The sequence below is a fragment of the Arachis hypogaea genome, chromosome 14 (assembly GCF_003086295.3).
Source record: "Arachis hypogaea cultivar Tifrunner chromosome 14, arahy.Tifrunner.gnm2.J5K5, whole genome shotgun sequence".
NCBI classification, from domain to species: domain Eukaryota; kingdom Viridiplantae; phylum Streptophyta; class Magnoliopsida; order Fabales; family Fabaceae; genus Arachis; species Arachis hypogaea.
In genome coordinates this window covers 54,782,587-54,788,056 of record NC_092049.1, presented here as the reverse complement: position 1 = coordinate 54,788,056, position 5,470 = coordinate 54,782,587, and the positions used below count along the sequence as shown (strand labels likewise).

The following is a 5,470-nucleotide window of genomic DNA, read 5'->3' as shown; positions in this document are numbered from 1 at the left end:
CATGAATTGGTTGTTTGCAACCATTTCAATGCGTTCCTATGCCTCTTCAGGCATTTTCTTCAAGTGGAGTGATCCACCAGCAGAATGGTCCAATGACATTTTGGACATCTCAAATAGACCATCATAGAAGATTCCTAGGATAGAACATTCTGAGAACATGTCAGGAGGACACTTCCTGATCAGTTGCTTGTATCTTTTCCAAGCTTCATAGAGGGATTCACCTTTTTTTGTCTGAAAGTTTGAACTTCCACCCTGAGCTTGCTCATTTTCTAAGGTGGAAAGAACTTGGCCAAGAAAATATTGACCAAATTTTCCCAAGAGTCTAGGCTTTTCTTCGGTTGAGAATCTAACTATATCCTAGCTTTGTCTCTAACAGCAAAGGGGAAAAGCATAAGTGTGTAGACCTTAGGATCTACTCCATTGGTCTTAACAGTATCACAGATTTGCAAGAATTTAGATAGGAACTGATGTGGGTCTTCCAGTGAAAGTCCATGGAACTTGCAATTCTGTTGCATTAGAGAGACTAACTGAGGCTTAAGCTCAAAGTTATTTGCTCCAATGGCAGGTATGGATATACTTCTTCCATAGGGGTTAGAAGTTGGTGCAATGAAGTCACCAAGAACCTTTCTTGTGTCTCCTACATTGTTCTGTTCGGATGCCATGTTTGTATTTTCAGTTTCTTGTTCAAAAAGTTCTGTGAGGTTTCCTTCGGAGTGTTGTGCTTTAGCTTGTTGTAAACATTTCCTTAGGGTCTTCTCAGGTTTAGGATCAGGATCGAAGAGAGGTTCTTTATCTCTGTTCTTGCTTATAAACAAGAAAGAAGAAGAATGGGGGCTATATTCCAAAGGATAGAGAACTCCCTGTGAGATGTGAAAAAGAAAGAAGAATGAAGATAGAGGAATGAGATGAAGAATTTGAATAGAGGGGGTAAAGAATTCAAAAATTAAAAAGTAAAAAAAGAAACTAGAATTAAAATATTTTCTTTTTATTTTATTTAATATTAAATAGGAAATTAAAATCTAATTAACTAAAAAGATTTGAAAATTAAAGGATGATTTTCAAAAAAGAAGAGAGAGAAAGAGATGAGAAGTTTTCGAAAATAGAAGAGAGAGGAATTAGTTAGGAAATTTTGAAAAAGAAGAAAGAGAAAACAAGAAACTAATTAAGAAAGATTTGAAAATAAGATAAGATAGGAAATTTGAAAAAGATTTTACTTTAAAAATTAAAAGAGATAAGATAAAATTGAAAAGATTTTTAAAAAGATTTGATTTTGAATTTTGAAATTGAAACAAGATAAGATAGAGATTTGAAAAGGATTTGATTTTTGAAAAGACTTCATTTGAAAATTTAAAACTAAGATAAGATAAGATAATGATTTAAAATTTAAAAGCAAGATAAAAAGATAAGATAAAGATTTGAAAAAGTTTTGAATTTTAAAATTTAAAAGAAACATAAGATACGAAAGAATCAAATTAAAAGAAAAGATTTGAAAAGAATTAAAAAAAGATAAGATTTGAAATTTGAAATTTGAAATTAAGACAAGATAATGATTTGAAATTTTGTTGAAATTTTCGAAAATTTTTTTGATTTTTTTTTAAATTAATGAAGAAAGAGAAAAACAACCAAAAGACACCAAACTTAAATTTTTTAGATCAAAAGACACAAAATTTTCGAAAATTAAGAAGACAAACACCAAAAGACACCAAACTTAAAAATTTTAAGATCAAAACAAGAAAAGAAACAAGAACGACTTGAATACCAAGAAAGAACAATTCAAAAATTTTAAAGGACACCACACTTAAGAACAGACACTAGACTAAAACAAAAGACACTATTTTTGAAATTTTTGGCAAAAGACTCAAAGAAAAGACAAAGATTAATAAAGAAAAGAGAAGGTTTTGAAAAATTTTTGAAAAGAAAAAAAATACTCAAAACAAAAGTAAAGAGTACCTAATCTAAGAAACAAGATAATTCGGTAGTTTGTCAAGTATATTAGGTCGTCCAAGTAATACCTCAGGTGAGTGAGGGTCAATCCCACGGAGATTCTTGGTTTAAGCAAGCAGTGGTTACCTTGCAGATCTTAGTTAGGCGGATAGAAATTATAGTTTGTCATGAAAAACATATAAAATAGATAAATAAATAAACGTTACTGGATAGGTGTGAAATCAATGGTATGAGACCGATTGAGGTTTCGGAGATGCTTTGTCTTTCCGGATAAACTTTTCTTACTGTCTACTTCAATAACTTTCTGATTCCTTCAATGGCATCCGTAAGTGATTAACTCATGTCCTCTCATCAAGTTAACCTCCTCCACTGCAGCAATCCACCATGTTGAAAGTGACTCATGTCCTCTCATCAAGACACCTCTAGGTTTCTCACTATAGGAGAAGATGAAGCCCTAAGCAACCTACTCGCCTTCATGATCCTACTCAAGGTGCCACAGACAAGGTAGACCTTCCGGATCAGGGAACGCTACTTCTCAGACTCTAGCCTTAGTGCCATAGAGACCTCACTTACCCACAGTTAACGGGATTTCACGTCACGTATCCAAAGTTGTCCAAGTACTCTATTGGAATCCACGATGCAGTCTCTAGCTATGATTCAATGCTATCCGGGTCAGGACTCGCACGGAACCTATGTAGAACAAGGGTGATTGTCACGGGTCACCCTCAATTCATGAGATGAAGAACGAGAATGCATAAGAGAATAGAATCAGACATATTGAACTAGAACAGTAATATTATTAATCCATGAAACTCAGCAAAGCTCCTAACCTTAACCTTAGGAGGTTAATGACTCATATTGTACATAATAGTGTTTGAAAATAAAATGGGGGAGGAAGAAGATCAACAGTTCTTAAACAAGGGTGATCTCTTCCTATATATGCTAATCTGCTAACTAAGAAATATAGAAATAAGATAAACTAGTCTTCTAGTGTGAAAATCCACTTTCCGGGCAAACTTGGTGAGTGTTTGGGCTAAGCCAAGGGTGTCTCCATGAGCTAGTACTCCTTAGAGGCGTTGAACGCTGGCTTGGGACTCCCTTTTGGGCGTTGGATGCCAGCTTCTCCCCTGTGGGCGTTGGACGCCAGGAATGGAGCTGGTGGCTGGTGTTGAATGCCAGTTTTGGGCCTTTATTTACAAAGCAATATATGGACTGTTACATATTTCTGGAAAGCCCTATATATTAACTTTCCATAGCCGTTGAGATTGCACCATTTGGATTTCTGTATCTCCAAAAAAGCTCCTTTGAGTTCACGGAGGTCAGATCCTGACAGCATCTGCAGTCCTTTCTCTGTCTCTAAATCAGACTTTTGCTCAAGCTCCTCAATTTCAGCCAGAAAATACTTGAAATCACCATAAAACACATAAACTTAATGTAGAATCGAAAAATATGAATTTTGCACTAAAACCTGTGAAAACTTAATAAAACTTAAACAAAACATAATGAAAACTATATGAAAATAATACCAAAAAGCATATAAAATATCCTCTCATCAATCTTTCTGAGGATTGCCAGGAACCGTGCAATTTGATCTTCCTTAGACTCCTCATCCTCATCAGAGGAAGATTATTCTTTAGGTTCCTCTCCCAACAAAGGGGCATGCAAGGTGACATTATCAGTCTCCTCATGAGCTCTGATTTCCCTGAACTCCTCAATAGCAGGCTCTCTTTAGGTTCGGTCACAACCTCCACCATGAGGGCCTTGCACTCTTCCCTTGGATTTATCTATGTGTTTCTTGGAAGAGTATTAGAAGAGATCTTTGGGATCCTCTTGCTCAGCTGACCAACTTGTATCTCCAAGTTCTGAATGGAAGACCTAGTTTTAGCCATGAAACTATACGTGGTCTTAGAGAGGTTAAAGACTATGGCAGCCAAGTTAGAGAGGCTCCGCCTGGGTATCTCTAATTGTTGCTGAGATGGTTCATAGGGTCTACTGCCGAACCTGTTCTAGTTCATTCCATCCTGATTGGTATTGAAGCCTTGTTGAGGCTTTTGTTGATCTCTCCACCCTAAGTTAGGGTGGTTCCTCCATCCCTGAGAACAGGGATTATTGTTGGAGATTTTGGAGGGGTTTCCCATGTAGTTCACCTCCTCCATGGTGGTCCAAGCATTATCACCTGCGTCTATCTCATAAGCTGTCTCTGGACACTAAGCTTCTGAGCTTTGTACCCCACTCAAGTGTTGAGTGATCATGTTGATTTGCTGGAACATCATCTTGTTATGAGCTAAGATGGTATCTAAGGTGCCTACTTCTAGGACGCCTCTCTTCTGAGTAACCCCATTGCTCACAGGGTTCCTTTCAGAAGTGTACATATGCTGGTTGTTGGCAACCATGTCAATAAGCTCATGCGCCTCTTCAAGCATCTTCTCGAAGTGGAGGGATCCACCTACAGAGTGGTCCAAAGACATCTTGGACGCCTCAGATAGGCCATCATAGAATATGTCTAGCATGGTCTAATCTAAAATCATGTCAGGAGGGCATCTCCTGATCAGTTTCTTGTATCTTTTCCAACCTTCATAAAGGGATTCTCCCTCTTTCTGTCTAAAGGTTTGTACCTCCACTCTGAGCTTGCTCAGCTTCTGAGGTGGAATGAACTTGGTCAAGAATCCATTGACCACCTTCTCCCATGTATCTAGGTTCTCTTTAGGCTGAGAATCCAGCCATATCCTTACTCTGTCTCTTACTGCAAAAGGGAAGGGCATGAGCTTGTAAACTTCTGGATTTGCTCCATTAGTCTTGACAGTGTCATATATCTGTAGGAAGGCAGATATAAATTTGTTTGGATCTTTCTGTGGAAGTCCATGAAATTGGCAGTTCTATTGTACTAGAGTGACCAGTTGAGGTTTCAACTCAAAGTTGTTTGCATCAATGGCAAGAATGGAGATGCTGCACCCATAAAAATCAGAATTGGGTACAGTGTAAGATCCTAAGACCTTTCTTGCGTCACCCCCATTATCTGGGTTCTAGAGCTCCTGTAAGATTCCTTACGACTTTGCTCTGAGCTTGTTGCAGACGTCTTCTTAGAGTCCTTTCTGATTCAGGATCTCGATTAAAAAGAGGTTCTTTGTCCCTACTCCTATGCATAAACAAGAAGAAAGAAACCAACAAAAGAAAAAAAAAGATTCTCTATGTCAGAGTATAGAGGTCTTTTGTTAGAGAGATAGATAAAGAGAAAAGAAAAATAAAGGTATCTTTTAATTAAAAGAGTTTTTGAAAATAAAAAGAGAGAAAGAAATAGAGAATTTTTGAAAAAATGAAGGGAAAGAAAGAGGTAGAAGGTTTTCGAAAAAGAAGAGAGAGAGAATTGAAGAGATTTTCGAAAAAAAAAGAGAAAGAAAAATCAAAGAGATACCAAACTTTTAAAATTAGAATATGATAAAACAAATAACTAACTAAAAAAGATATAAAAATAAAATAAAAGATTCGATTTTGAAAAATTTTTGAAATTTAAAAAGAAAGAATCAAT

At 36.5% G+C, this 5,470-nt stretch overlaps 1 non-coding gene across 1 annotated transcript; it reads left to right on the top strand.

Annotated features, from left to right (window-relative positions):
• The first annotated feature begins 4,465 nt into the window (after positions 1 to 4,465).
• LOC112746268 (small nucleolar RNA R71) lies at positions 4,466 to 4,574 on the top strand. Its single transcript, XR_003174160.1, has one exon. It is a non-coding gene; the product is annotated as a small nucleolar RNA R71 (small nucleolar RNA).
• The last annotated feature ends 896 nt before the right edge of the window (positions 4,575 to 5,470 follow it).